The sequence below is a fragment of the Marmota marmota genome, unplaced genomic scaffold, assembly GCF_001458135.2.
Source record: "Marmota marmota marmota unplaced genomic scaffold, marMar, whole genome shotgun sequence".
NCBI classification, from domain to species: domain Eukaryota; kingdom Metazoa; phylum Chordata; class Mammalia; order Rodentia; family Sciuridae; genus Marmota; species Marmota marmota.
In genome coordinates, this window is record NW_026000020.1 from 11,093,789 (window position 1) to 11,109,995 (window position 16,207).

Here is a 16,207-nt window from a genome sequence, read left to right on the forward strand (position 1 = left end):
GAAAAAAAAAAAAAAAAAAAAAAAAAAAAAAAAAGAGAGAGAGAGAGAGAGAGATTAGTTGCAGAAGTAAGAGGAAATATATTTTAATACATAGACTTTCACAGAAATGATAGGCTATATATACAGGCTGAAATACCAGATAGATAGGTAGGTAGGTAGGTAGATAGATAGAAAGATAGATAGATAGATAGATAGATAATAGATGAAGTTCAGCAATCATAGGAAATATATTTGAGTTGAGTTTTTCAGAAGTGACACCTAAAATCAAGAATTCTTGTATAATAATTTAAAAGCTAGAAAAACTCAACAAAATAAAGAAAAAATTGTGGAAATGAAGGGACGAAGGGAGGGAGGAAAGAAGATTGAGGAAATGGTAAAAAAGGAAAGAAAGGGAGACAAAGAGAAGTGACAACCTTGGGGCCACTTTCCATCCCCCATGACCAGGACAGGCCTGAGCTGCGGCCACTTTGGCCCTGAGGCTCTGACAGCACTGCCCACACCAGATCTCAGGACCTGGCTCTGCAGCAACAGCCAGAAGGCAGCCTAGAACCCACTCCTGGGAGCCCTGCAGGGCCCCATTCAAGCCAGGGCTTGGGCTCTCAGCTAGGGTCAGTGTGACCAGGACCCTGGACACCATCCTCCCAGGACTGCCAGGACTACAGCAGGCTCTGAGTAAGCATGGAGGGGAGGGAGAAGCAGGATCCTCTGGGAAATGGGGCTGCCCCCACCCTGCCAAAGCTGCTATTCCAAGGTGCATGTTGGAGAGGGGAAGGTTCACGAGCCTGCCTCAGTTACAGCCTCACTGCTGAGCGGACATGTGGAGCCTCTGAGGACGCACGGCCACTCCAAGTCCTCTTGAATTCTCACACATGGTCTTGTAAGGCCCAAGATCACAGAGTCAGAGGTTCTGCACCCAAAATCAGAAGGACAACTTGAGTAGGAATGAAAACAATAAACATGATGGAGAGAAGAGTCCTCCCAGATGTCAGATTTGGAGCTGTTTAAGCACATTGAAAAAACAAATTATAAAATGACATGATTGTGGGCCAGGACATGGAACTAAAAACATAAAACATATTAATAAACCAAATATTATTGACATCTGAAGACATTTCATATCCAAAGCAAACTGTTTAACATTTTGTGAAATTTTAGGATTAAACCAGAAGTGTTATTAACAACCAAGTAAATTTTAATATTTTCATTTATTCAATGTGGTCAATCACTTTTACCCAATAGAAATAATATGGTGACATAACTTTTTCTTTATAAACTTTAAAATCAATGCTTATAATCAATCAGATTCACATTTTACATGGGGGCTGGTGACTTAGCTCAGTTGATAGAGAACTTGCCTCACATGCACAAGGTACTGGGTAAAAGAGAGAGAGAGAGAGAGAGAGAGAGAGAAAATTCATAGTCCATCTGCTTCTGCAATATAAGTGCTGCACAGTTAAAGGCAGGAGGACATTCACATATTCCCAAGGATAGAATTTGAAAGATGAGCAAATCTTCCCTGACCTACACACTTCCTACCAAGGTGTTCAGCCCTCTGGACCCTGTCAAACACAAAACTTTTTCTTTCTTACTCTCAAAGGAACTCCAACCATTTTCATTCATTTTACTTACTTCTGCTCATTAAGATAAGAAACACAGAGAACCACACCTCCAAAATCCAGAAGTGCCACCATGCAAACCCACCTCTCCTCACAATGTTCTCAGGGAAGCTGTCACTAGGGACAGGAGGACAGCACCAGGGGTCTATTGGTACTAGAGAAACCATGACAGGGGCCTTGGCTGGTCATGACCCACACACCAACTTCTCTGTACACACCAACAACACTGTCCCTGACACTCCCCTGTTTCTCCAGGTAACAGCAGACACAGAAGCTCTGCAGTGGCTCAACTGCCTGCAGTGGCTGGAAGAAAATCCATTGATGGACCTTGTCATGTGGCACTTGTCACCTTCTCTCCTTAGCTTGGAGGGAGCCAGCCAATGGCATTCCTCACCTAGAAGCTGACCTGGAGACAAACTCCCTAGCTTAGGGTCAGTACAGTCCTAGGTTGGCAGCCCTGGACATCATGACCCCCACAGGGCCAGGTTTCCATGACAGGGCCTTCTGCCCAGGCCACAGAGAGCCTGGGCTGTTTCCCAATTGTATTGGCTCCAACTATAGAAGACATCTGATGTCCCTGGGCTCACAGGGAGCCCCCTCCCTCACTATCCTCACCCAGCACCCACCATGCTGCTCCCTGGGGAGGGTCTTCCTGCAAGGCTGACATAAAAGCTCAGCTCTCACCTGCCACTTGACTCAAAAGGACTCCTCATCTCAGCTTCTCAAAATGAGGCTCCATGCTCAGCTCCTGGGGCTGCTACTGCTCTGGATCCCTGATCAGGACAGAGGGGATGGGGAAGGGGAAGTGGGAGGGAGATGAGCCCTGGGGCCCCCATTCTGCCCATGGGTTCTCTGTCCTCATGAGAGAGGTACAAGTCTTGGCCTCTAGTATGTGCTTTCACTGGTTAGGTCTGTGTGAGAGAGGAACATTCCAAAATGAGCAAGGACCTGCCTGTGATGAAGATTGTCACATAAAAATAGGGGGATGCTATAGGTGAATTCTCCAGAGTCACTTATGGCTTAGAAAACTTGATTCCTTTCTTAAAATCTGATATTTAGTCCACATAAATCAGAATCACAAATATTACTTCTATGTATACAAAGAAATACAAATGTCTCATAATACTTGCCAATAATCATGCTTTTCTCTTTTTTCAGGAACCAGTGGGGATATTGGGATGACCCAGACTCCTCTCTCTGAGCCCATCACCCTGGGACAGACAGCCTCCATCTCCTGCAGGTCCATTCAGAGCCTTGTACATAGTGGTGGAAACACCTATTTGAGTTGGATTGTGCACAAGCCAGGCCAGGCTCCACGTGGCCTAATATATAAGGTTTCCAAATGGTTCATTGGGGTCTCAGTGGCAGTGGGTCAGGGACAGATTTCACACTGAGAATCAGCAGGGTAGAGGCTGCTGAGGATGCTGGGATGTATTACTGTGCACAACTTACACAAGCTCCTCCCACAGTGGTACAGGCCAGAACAAACTCCTCCTTGCCTGGGCAGCCCAGCTGCCAAATAAACTGCTGGTCTGGGCAGTAGCTCAGCAGATTCTCTGGCCTGTGAGAGGAAGGTGCTGGAAACTCAGGGAACAGGTGCAGCTGATGTTTATGGACCATGACTGCCTGGGTCACAGCTCAGGCCACACCCATGTATGGCCTTGTCAGCTGCATCAGCCTGGGTGGCATGTGGAGGACAACACAGAGGTGTCCAGGCCCGTTCTGAATGAGCAGACAGGATGAGAGTGGACACTGCAGAAGGAGCAGGACGTGGGGCCTGGGCAGGACTCTGGAAAGGAAGAATGATCGTGTAAGGAACTTTTCAAGGTCTCCCTTGTGCTTGCAAATGCTATTCTTTGTGAAATTGGGGTTCAAACCTAATCACAAACCTGCAAAAGTGATATATCCTATGATGATTAATGACTTGGAAATATTTTGCTAAACTTGCCCTCAATTTTGCATTTCTCTTAGTATTCCAGGATCCAGCAGGACACAGGAATCATACAGCCTCCAGTAACCCTACATGTAACCCCTCAACTGCCTACCTTTATCTCTGGAAGGATAAAAGTTGAATAATACATTTCTAAGTCAGCTAGTTGGTCAAATCTGTGCCCTGGGTCCCTGCAGGTGCAGGGGAAGTCAACATCATACACACTATGGGTCTCTACTGCTTTTATGATTCCTAAAGGTCCTAGTAGATGCCCCTCAGCTCACCTCACATGATCCCAGGCAGGCTGGGAGGGCATAGGTGATCTTCCAAAAGGGGATTCTGCCCTCTTAAAATGCCTGGGCATGACTTGAGAGAGAGTGTCCTGGAGACTGGAGACTTTATGGTCAAGGTGAAATTGATGTTGACACAAAGGCAGAGCTGGACTGGAAATGTCAGCAGGAGATACAGTGGGAGTCCAGGGGCAAATCACTGGCCCACAGCAACCACAAGCAGGCAGCATTCTGGGAGAGTCCCAGGGAAACCAGGGAGGTAATCTTTGCTTTCTGAACTTTCCCCTCCCTCAGCACAGCACATGTCCAGGGAGAATCCCAGGCTGGTGTTGAGGGGTCAGCTCCTGTCCCATCTGTTAAGGAGGCTCCATGCAACTGCCTGGGTCATCTGGAGTCTATTTGGTGTGCTCTTCCATTGATCTACCCTTGCCACATAAGTTTGAAATGTTTTTAAAAGAAATGTGAGTGAACAATCCCTACAAGATTATAAATGCATATATAAATAACTAGTTCACATGAGGAAAAACAATAATTTAGATACTGAATAATGCAAAAAAAATCAAGAAAGCAACAAAATGGGTCTTAATACAAAAGAGCAAATAGATGCAATCAATGAACGGAGCCAGATTTGGCCCCAGCTTTCCAAGTAATTTTATAATATTTTAAGTAAAATTTTAGAAAAATAAAAAGGATTGAAATCAAAACTGCATGCCGTTATAAACACACACACAGGGTTAAGAGTGTAGGCTGATTGAAAGAGGCAAGACCACAACACACATCATGCAAGGATGAGCTAAAACACTGGCCTAGACCACAAACAGGAGACAAACTGGGACACCCCATGACAGCAGAAGGGTCAGGGCACCAGGAATCTCTTCCAGTACTGACCCTAATGGACCCAGCTGGACTTCAAGTTGCTGGCAGGAGAGAGCAGAGCATTCCAGCCAACAGATAGGAGCCACCTCCAACAAAGGCCTAGCCAACTGGCAACTCGACACCTCCTCTGAAGCCCACCAGGGAAGTGAGACCAGGGGCCAGCAACTACCCAAGACTGGGGAGAAAGAGGGCAGATGCAGAGGATCACACTCAACAGGACAAACAGGTGCAGGAAGGAGCCACTAAGAAAAAGGGATATGGGCAGGAAACCTGAACTGTAATTGACAAGTGGCCAGAGACTTAGCCTGGAAAATAGAATAGTTACAAACCCTGGGTCACCCCATCATGAGGAAGTTCCTATAAGTTCTACCTCCAGGAGCTCAGAAGAATCTCACAAAAAGAGTGCCATAATTTAGCAGGGGAAAAGAAAAGCACAATTCTGACATAGGTCAGAGCATTCCAAAAGGTCTGCCCTCAGGGGAAGTTGGTTAACCAAGCCCAGCCTGAGTGGTGTATCAGAGCCTGCTAACCTGCAGCAAGGAAAACAGCCCACTCTGCCCACTGCTAGCCCTGCATGTGGGAGAAGAGAGGCACCAACTTCAGCCTCCCCAGCCAGACCCCTGAACAAGGGAGGAAGCTGACAGCCTTCCTGAAGCTCAGAGCCTAAGTTGAACACTCAGTAATAAGCCCAGGGCTGGGGAGGAGCTCAGAGGAGCACCACTGTCCAGACAAGGGAGCCCTGAGCTCAATGAAAGCACCACAGAAGAGGACAGAGACCAAGTCACAGAACCAGGGAGCATTTCCTCTCTTTACCAAGAAAGAATCAAAGGCCTGGTCCCAGCAGCCCCTCTGACTCAGTGGGTCATGTTCTGCTGTCTGGAAAACAGTGTGAGGTACTGAAATCCCATGGAGCCCTGTGAGGAGACTGAGCATCATCAGAACCAGAACCAGACCCAGTAGGAATGATGGACCCTCACACAGAGGAGTCAAGACTCTGTGCTATGAGCTCTATGAATGGGAAAAACGCTTCAATGGACATTGCCCTAAACTATGACCTGTCTCTGAGTTTCACCATAAAGATCCTGGAAACAGCTGTCCTTGGTCACCATGCTCAATATTTGTACTCAGTTCTGTTTCAGGCTTCCCCATTCAAGGTGCTACCCCACGGTGCCACTGAAACTTCTGCTCAATATCACCTGAGACATCCACACTGTCCAGTCCAGTGACCACACCAATCCTCATCCTACTAGACCCACCAATGTCACTTAGCACCTCAGAACACCCTCCTCCTCCAGGCACTTTCTTCCTGAGCCTCAGGACATCACTCTCTCCTGCTGCTCCCCCTCCCACTGCCCCTTCCCAATCACCTTCCTGGTCCTCCCTCTCCACCTGTCCCTGAACTCAGGCCCTGGGCCTCTGCTCTGTGCAGCCCTCACTGCAGTGGTCATCAGAGCTCAGTCCCCAGGGCAGACCTCACCCCTGAACTCCAGCCTCAAACACTCTGTGGGCTACTTGGCAACACACTGCCAGTCTAATGCACATGGCCAGCCCCAATGTCCAGAGCCACATGTCCCATCTTGCTCCCAATGTCACTGTCCCCACTGTCTCCTCTGTCAGGACAAATAGCAACTTCACCCTTCTGGCTTCTCAAAGCAAGAGTCATCTTGAGACTCCTTCTGTCATATCCCTTGACCTAACCACAGCAGGTTGTTCACCTCCATCTCCAAAATGCACCCCTCACTGCTCCCTCCAGGTGCAAACCACAGGCCCAGAAAACACAAGCAGGCAACATCCTGGGGAAAGTCCCAAGGGAATGGGGGAGATTTCTCCTTCTTTCTGACCCAGCACCTCCCCCCGCCTGCCCACAGCACATGTCCAGGGAGAACCTCAGCCTGGCGTCCAACACTCAGCTCCTGTCTGGTCTGTTAAGGGGGCTCCATGCTTGGCACAGGCTCAGCCTGATTCTCTCCCTATGCTCCTCCATTTATGTTCACCTGCAACCCAGCTTTGAAATACTTTCTTAAGAAGTGTGAGGCATCAATGCCTACAAGATTATAAATAGGTGTATAACTAATGAGTTACCACTAGACACAACAATTATCAAGTAATTGATTAATATAAAAAATTAAGAAATGGGGAAACAGAACTGAAATCTCCAAACAATATTCACTTCCAAATGCCATCAGTGATCCATCAGTACTTGTTAGTGATAAACAAAGGTAGTATTGGACAAAATTTTGCATTGATGGCCCAAAAGCCCTGTCCCTGGTATCAACACATTGCAGATATTCAAGGAGTAATTCAGTTTCTTCTGTGAAGGACTTTGCAGCTGTAATGAAATAGGGGCCTTTTAGAGAGGGAGAGAGTACCTGACTGCACCCCCTATCATGGAAGTCCTTGATATCTGGGTAGAGTCAGAGGGAGGGAAATCTCATGCCAGGGAAGACTGGATATGGGGAGATTCTCTAATGCTGGTCTTGGATGTGCAGGAGCCAGACTGTAAGTAATTATAGCAGCTTCCAGGAGCTCTGTGCTGATGGCCATAGGGATATTGGGACCTCACCTACAACTATGGAAAGATGACTCAGCCATAGGCACTGGACCTGGAATAAGACCCTGAACTTCAGCAAGGAGAGCTGCCCACTGACTGCCCCATTTCATTCTTGACAGGCTGAGCTGAGGACCCAGCCTGGACTCCTGAGGGACAGGCCTGGGAAGGAACACACTGCTCAATAGGTGGTAATTTGTAGTTCAGCCACAGAAAACTAGGGGAGACACCAATGAACCAGGTGTTAGAAGGAGAATCAGAAATCTAAATACCAGCAGCAGTGTTCCCATGTGGCTCATGGCTGAGGGACACTCGGCTTAATCTCCACTGTGGATGGTTCTATGAATTTTAGTTGTACTATTTATAAAAGCTGCTGTGCAGTTACTTCTGAGTACATGTGATGTGCATATTTATATAAGAGTAGATATGTGTATAAGTAGGGATTCCTACATAGACATACATCAAGTATTACACACGTGTGTAAAATATTGTCAAATTTTTTCCACCACAACTTTTTTTTCATCTAGGGGAACATCACTGGATGCTTATGTGTAAGTGTTGATTTCTTAATTTGATAAGAGCTTTATTATAACCAAACTGATTACACTATGAATTTATCTTTTCACACCCTGTGAATATTTAGTATATAAGTTTTAAATAAATTACTAATAATATTAACAATCATGTCAGCTAAGTCACTCCCAGAATATTAATTTCAAAACACTACTGAGAGGCAATGGCAGATGGTGGACCAGAGGATGCTCTTCCCACTTGCTCTGCTGTTTGGAACTTGAATGACAGGGATACAGTTCACAGTGAGGCGGGTGCTCAAAGACAACCATTAAATATCACTAGTCAGAGACCCAGAGAAGTCCCAAGATAGAGGGCAGTGAACAGAGGATGGAAGCAAATCCACCTGAGCCCAGCAGGGACAATGATGTGGGTGACCACAGAGCCAGGCCAACACAGAGGAAGGAGCAACACACACACACAACCACACAACGACACAAAAGTGAGCTCTGCGGTTGTCAACTTCTGAGTGAAGAACTGCAGTGCAGGTCCAGCTCCAGGTTTATGACACTCTGGTCCCTAGGAGGACTCAAGAGGCCTTAACAGATACTTCCAGTCTGTCTCAGCAGTCTTACCATGTGACCTAAAGCCACCTGGGGATTCACAATCACAAGATGGTCAGGAAATAGTAGACCCAGGGAATTCAGCTCAGAGGTACAGGGGGGACTGTGGTCTGCTCCTCCTTAAATCCTGCAGCAGGAGAATGACCTCCTAAAATAATGGGAGAAATTTTCCTTGCAGGTGTGATCACACTGTGAGCAGGAGAGTGACATTCAATCAACTTTGGAGCTTTGTGGTGTGACAACCCACTGAGAGGAATCAAGGAGGTAGACCAGAGGGACATGATTCCATTAGGGATGGAAATGTGGAGACACATATTTGGGTGCTGGGCAGGTGACAGAAAACCTGCATGCAACTTGTATCCAGAGTGGACTCACAGCCCTCCCCAGAAACAGGACCATGTGGAGACACAAAAGCTCAGACTCCCAGCTGAGACTAATATCTCCTCAGTCCCAGGATGCAGTGACATAAACACTCTGGAGCACACACACCAAGCTCGGGGGATGGAAACCAGGGCTAGAGCCCACAAGGCATCTGCTCCCGCACTGACTAACATCCCTACAACATTCTCAAAACAAGCCTTGAGCCAGGCCCACACAGGGAAGCCACTGTGGGATTCCTCATTCCCAGGAAGAGCTGGGAGAGTAAAATGCTCATAGCTTAGCTGCTGGGTTGGGGAAATATGCATGCAGTGCATGCACAGAAACAATAAGAAGTTGCAAAAAGTATTGGTAGAACTTTATCTTCTATTGACTACATGAATAAATAGCATGCCACAGTGCGGACATGCACACTGATGTACCATGCATAATACTAACCTATACACAGGAGGGCAGGGATTCTAGAATTGAACAGTTCCTGACCTGTTCTTGGAGTCTAAGGGTGATCGTGGATATGAGTTATTTCTGGAGAAATAAAGAGTTGTTCTTTTGTTTTTTCTTTCAAAGTTTGTCTTGTTGAAGAGTAATTTTTGAAGAAACCTGTTTTCTCTAACAACTAAAAATAACCTTCAAAAAGCCACTCCCTTTCCAGGCCTCCTCTCCCACAGCTGCACCTAGAGGCCTCCACATGCTGCAAATACAAGAGGACGGAGCCTCCTCAGCCTGGGTGCCTTCATGGATTTTGTGGGGCAGCCCCTGCCTGGCCCAGGAGTACACATCCTGAGCAAGATTCCATGGTGCCAGGTGTGACATGTGGGAATTGGGAACATCAACATTCCCTGAGTGATATGAAGGCACAACAGAAAACCTGCGTGACAGCAGTGAGAGGCCATGGTGTCCTTCTCATTTTCTTTAATGCTGCTGTCTTATGAGTTAAAATAAAAAATAAAATTCATACTTGTAAAATAGATCAGCATTTCCAGGGCTGAGGCTATGGTGTGCTCATTTGCAGGTTCATGTCGCCCTCTGGTGGTCAAGAAGTGAAACATTCCAGCATAGAATTAAATAAGAAGAACCTAGAGGTGAGCCAGCTCTATGTCCACAGAGTCCTGTGCCCTCTGCTCTCCACACTGTTGTTCTGCAGCTCCATGAAGACAGGTCAGCCACCTGTCCACCTCATGACACAGACTCACACTCAGAGAGAATCTCAGAAACCAGCTGTCACTCCTGGGAACCCAGGAAGAGCCCAGAGCAGATAAGTCTATCTAGGTCACTCACTGAGTTCAGGCACAGCTGATGCCAAAACCAGGTGTCAAGGGCAAATCTTGGGTCCATGCTCCTTCTCCAGTCTGGATTCCAGAAAAACAGCAGGGTAAAAGGTGTCCAACATAAACTACTCTAAATACTCTGAATTTATTTCATTAGATGCCTAAGACAGGGCTTCCTCTTTTTCCATATAACAACAATGTAAAGTAAATAAATACCTTCCTCTCCCATTTTTGCCTATTGCATCAGTTTAAAGCTTAGCTTGTAAACTTTGTCAAATAAAGAAAAATCTATGCCTGTTATCCTGTACCTGTGTGTGAACTTACACATAACACTTCTTCTATGACACTTCCAAGTAAGAGGCCACTCCAGAGAGATGCTCCATGAGGTCTAGTGGCTTCACTGTGCCCAGGCTCACACCACCTAGTGAGCGCCAGCTTTGCCCACCCTAACATGAGAAGAGACTTAAAGAAACCTCCCCTTAATGGCAGCACCAGCATCAGGACCAGAATCTGGCTCTCCCTTGATGGTTCAAGCCCTCCAACCAGACTCCTCAGGAGAGAGCTGCAGGGCTCTGAATAGCACCAGAGCCACAGGGAACAGGGAGAAAGGTCAGTAGCACTGTGTTCTGCAAGAGGAGGCTGAGGTCCTTAAAGGAGAAAGGACTCAGCAAAGGGCATAGTCAGAGAGGAGATGGAGGCAGAAGGCTCCAGTGACAGGGGCCTGCTGAGGAATACCACCAGGCAGCAGCAGGGGGCACACTGATCACTGCAGCCACCTGCAGTGCCTACCAACTTCCCAGTTCTCAGGCTGTTTGGTGTACTGTCCTATTTAGCATGTGGGAAACTCAGGGTGTGATCCCCAGAACTTCAAAAATAATAATAGTAATAACCTCATAGACCAGGCTCTTCTGACTCTGGGACTCAAATCCAGGCACCAGGAGTTGACAGAGTGCTCCATGAGGTTCCAAACCCAGAGGTCAAGAGTGGGAACCATAGATGTTGGCCTAGGAGGACAGAAAGCTCCTAAGCTCACTGAGAAACCCAAAGAGAGGTTATGTTAGATAGGTGACGTGTTTGGGATTTTGTTATTTATTTTGACCTTGATAAGGATCTGGCCAAGTTGCACAGTTGGCCTCTCACTTGCAATCCTGGGGCCTCAGGACCCTGAGTCAGTGGGGATCAAGGTGCACGACCAAGCTCAGCTGCTTTGTTATTTTAAGATGATGCTGGTTACTGTATGAAGGACAATATTATGAAAAAACATCAACCATCAATCACATATTTATTTGCTTCCCATGAAAAAGGATCTAACAGCAAAAATCAGTGATTACTAATAACTGTAGTATGTCCCCAGGAACTAAGCTACCCCATTCGCATATGCTACATGAGTTTTTCCTCAGGCAATTTTATAAGAGAGATGTCATTACTTTCTCAGTGCAGATGAGAAACTGAGGTGTGGGGAAAGTGAAGGACCTAATCCAATGTCACACACAATCCTTGACATGCAGAATCAAGTTTCTAATCATCTCTGGAAGGCTGGGTGTTGCAAGGGACTGGCCATGCCTCTTCCAATTGGAACAAATCTGGGGGCCAGAGGAGGTTACAGCCAGCTCCCAGGAAGGGCAGAGGTCTGGGTTCCAGGAAGACATGAGCATGTGACAGCAGGACAGATCCAGTGGGAAATGAGAAAGCACCAAGGTGTATGTGTCTGCAGGTCTGAGGTGGAATCCATAGGTGAAGTGACCAAGACTGATGCCTGGTTGGGCAGTCTGGGAGGCCACTCAATGACCTGTCCCCCCATTCCCAGGCTGCACACCAGCCTTGCTCAGGGCTGGGAGAGGGATGGGCTGGTCCTGGGGAAGGAAGCCACACATTCAGTGTGTGGAGACACACAGGGCCTGAGGCTGGGAGTCCATGGAGCTCTGCCAGGGAGCCTGAGGCCTCAGCTGAGGGCAGTGAGCACCCGTGGGTCCAGGAAAGAAGCAGGCCATGTGTTCCTGAGTACTTAGTGCCTGGTGCAGCTGACACACAGGAAGATGGGGGAAGCCATTTTCATTCCTGTGGAAACTGCAGGTTACCTCTTTAACCTCTGCTTACCTGGAATCACCTGATCACATTAAAACTGATTCCTCCAAACAGCACCAGCTTCTGAATATCCAACAGGGATCCAGTTATTATGGTAAGTAAAAAAAAATGGCAGTATGTGGACAGGATTCCAACTTGTTGGCCCCAAACTTCAGCCTTGTACCATCCCACTCCCCAAGTACTCAAACAGGAATTTCAATAAAATTTCTTATGAAAGATTTTGATACATAATCAAACAAGTTGAATTTAAGAGATAGAGAGAGTACACACTAGATCTGTCTTCATCATTGAAGCCTGTCCATCTGCACATGGAGGTAGAAGAAGGAGGATCCCAGCCCATGAAGACTGGAAATGTGGAGATGCTCTAATGCTGCTCTTGGAGATGCCAATTAGGGCAGTATCCAGGAGCTCTGTGCTGATGGCCACAGGGAAATTGGGATCTCACTGTACAACTATGGAAAGATGACTCTGCCTAAGCCACTGGACCCTGAACTTCAGCAAGAAGAGCTGCCCACTGACTGCTCCATTTCAGTCTTGTCAGGCTGAGGTGAGGACATGTGGTGAGCCGCTTCTGCCGTTTCTGCAGACTATGGTCGCCATTACAAGATGGCGCTGGCTCCGCTGTGGTCTGTGACAAACAACTCCTTATTTGGGAGAGTTGGCACATGATTTTTCACCACCCTATGAGAAAGCTCCACGTGGCAGCTTTGCATTGGGGCTTGAGATGCTTTATTAAGGCTGGGAGGGGCATCCGAGGGGTAGAAGAAGAAATATCAAGGGCCTGAATAAACTGCTGAAAGAAGATTCCTGAGTTGCATCTTCCTTGCGGGCAAGGGGTCCTGACAAGTGGTGCCGAAACCCAGGAACCAGAACTTTCAGCAGTCAGGGGTGGTGCACCGGTTAGTCCCAGGTAAGTGGGATCCGCGACCAAAGCGGGGCAGCAGCTGCATTGTGTACTTTCGTTTTTACTTTCGCTTTTGTTTTCTGTGTTTCTCTTGTTGTGTCATTTTGCTTTTGTTTTTTGTGCTTCTTTTGTTGTTGTGTCATGGGTGCCGCACCTTCCAGTCCGCTTCTTCTGGCCCTAGATGGCCTGTTACGTTCTAAGGGTCTGGAAGTGAAACATAGTACTTTACAGAGATTTTTACAGAAGGTAGATATCGCTGCACCGTGGTTTGCATTTTCGGGCAGCCTTACTGTACCTAGTTGGGATAAATTAGGCAAAGATCTTGACTTTGCTTCTGAGCAGGGCATATTAGAGGGTGGGGTGATACCCCTTTGGAAAATGGTCCGTAGTTGCCTTACAGATGGCAGATGTCAGGAGGCACTTACAAAAGGACAAGAAGTTCTAGAGCAATTACATGAGGAGAAATCGGAGACGGCAGGAAGTGAGGTATCTCAGAAGGATGGGAGTGTGCGGAGCGTGAAACAGGGGAGGAGACGATTGTATCCAGATCTCAGTATGCTGCGCACACCCCCATGTGAAAGTGGGTCAGAGGAAGAGGAGGATGAGGAGGAAGAGCTCGGGAGGCTGTCTCGTCAGCTAGAGAGTTTAGCTATAGGAGAAGGGAACAGAAATAAACAGGGGCTCAAGAAAAGCGATCCCCCGGATCCACCGCCGTATGGTGGAGGTGTTTCGGGGAGAGCTTTCCATGCCCAAACATGGAGGGCTGTTAACGCTGAGATGGGTCTTGCTTATCCAGTTTTTCAGGATGACAATAGGGGAAGATTCCATGAACCCTTAGATTTTAAAATTGTGAAGACCCTGGCGGAGTCTGTGCGCACTTATGGGGTGGATGCCGCCTTCACACTAACTCAGGTGGAGAGTCTGTCTAGATACTGCATGACTCCCTCTGATTGGGCTAGCCTTGTTCGGGCTTGTGTTTCCCCGGGTAAATATTTGGACTGGAGAGCATTTATGCTAGAGGGCGCAATAGAGCAGGCCGCCCAAAACCATGCGGCGGGACACCCCCATTGGGACAAGGATATGCTTTTGGGGCAGGGTAGATTTGCAAATCAACAGACAGGATTTCCTCTTGAGGTATATGATCAAATTAACAACATTTGCATTCGGGCATGGAAGTCGCTTCCAAATAGAGGAGAGGTGTCTGGTAATTTGACCAAGATTCTACAAGGCCCTACAGAACCCTTTTCAGATTTTGTAGCAAGAATGGTGGATGCCGCTGGAAAGATTTTTGGGGATCCTGATAGAGCCATGCCCCTTATCAAGCAATTGGTCTTTGAGCAATGCACCAAGGAATGTAAAGCGGCAATCACTCCTTATAAAAATAAGGGCATAGAAGCATGGATGAAAGTGTGTAGAGAGATTGGAGGACCTTTAACTAACGCAGGTCTTGCAGCTGCTGTCCTTCGGATTGCAAAAGGGGGCAGTCCTGGTGCCGGAATATGCTTCCATTGTGGTCAACCCGGTCATTTCAGACGTGAATGTCCCAAAAAAGACAATTTTACTGGACCCCCTCACGGTGGCCCTTCCAATGGCCTTCGTCAACCGGGGCTGTGTCCTAAATGTAAAAAGGGGAAGCATTGGGCAAGAGAGTGTAGATCAGTGAAGGACATCCATGGACAGCCTATTTCAGCTGGGCCAAAAAACGGCCGAAGGGGCCCCCGACCCCAGGGCCCACAAATATATGGGGCAGTGGAGAATGTCACACCCGAACCCGAGACATGGCCATCTCTGCGCCATCCCATGAGACGCGGAGAGCCACTACAGGTGCCGCGGGATTGGACCTCTGTTCCACCTCCAGACTCGTATTAACACCTAAGATGGGAGTCCAATTGGTGGAAACTGAGTTCAAAGGGCCTTTACCACCTGGCACTGTAGGTTTGCTAATTGGACGTGCATCCTCTATCTTACAAGGTCTTCATGTCTTTCCCGGAGTCATTAGCCCTGATACTGTAGGGGCAGTAAAGGTTATGGTGGAGGCTCCAAAGGGCATTGTGTCTATCTCCCCAGGGGATCGGATTGCTCAATTACTAATTTTGCCTAGCTTACATAATCACTTCCCTGCTGGTACCACTGGAGGGGATTGTGCCTATTTGTCACTAGATATGAGCAATCGCCCCACTTTGGAATTAAGCATAGAAGGTAAATCTATTGTGGGATTGCTGGATACAGGAGCAGACCGTAGTATCATAGCCCTTAAGGACTGGTCTAAGGGATGGCCAATGCAGACTTCTGATCAATCCCTGAGAGGACTTGGATATGCCCAAGCCCCTCAAATCAGCTGTAGACATCTATCTTGGAAGGACCCAGAAGGACACAATGGCACCTTTCAGCCTTATGTACTTGATTTACCTATCTCTTTATGGGGCCGTGATCTGATGACAGACATGGGGTTCACTCTTAGTAATGACTATTCCCCAGTGTCTCAACAGATTATGCAAAATATGGGGTATAGGCCAGGTCTAGGACTAGGTAAACACCTACAGGGGCGTAGACATCCTGTGCAAGGTCATCAAAAGCTTAACAGATTTGGTCTGGGTTTTTCCTAGGGGCCACTGTGGCTCAAATACCCATAACATGGCTCACCGAGGAGCCTGTTTGGGTGCCTCAGTGGCCTCTTCCCTCGGTTAAATTGGCAGCAGCCCATGATCTAGTCAAAGAACAACTTGACTTGGGTCACATCCAACCTTCTACTTCTCCATGGAATACTCCCATATTTGTTATTAAGAAAAAATCAGGAAAGTGGCGCCTACTGCATGATTTACGAGCAGTTAATGCTCAAATGCAACTTATGGGGCCCATTCAAAGAGGGCTGCCTTTGCTATCCTCTGTTCCTCAGGGCTGGCATATTATTGCTATTGACATTAAAGACTGTTTCTTTTCTATTCCTTTGCATCCTAAAGACTCACAGCGTTTTGCCTTCACCCTTCCCTCGTGTAACCACGAGGAACCAGATCTAAGGTTTGAGTGGGTAGTGTTGCCGCAGGGAATGGCTAATAGTCCCACGATGTGCCAGATGTATGTGGGGAAGGCACTCGCACCTCTCAGACATAAGTATTCCTCCATCAAGATCATTCATTATATGGATGATGTGTTATTGGCAGCTAAGTTAGAGCAGACAG

The 16,207-nt window shown here is 47.4% G+C and overlaps 1 long non-coding RNA gene across 1 annotated transcript in view; it reads left to right on the forward strand.

Moving 5' to 3' along the window:
* Positions 1-16,207, forward strand: part of LOC125618848 — a 222,777-nt gene that overhangs the window by 64,104 nt on the left and 142,466 nt on the right. The window lies entirely within an intron of this gene.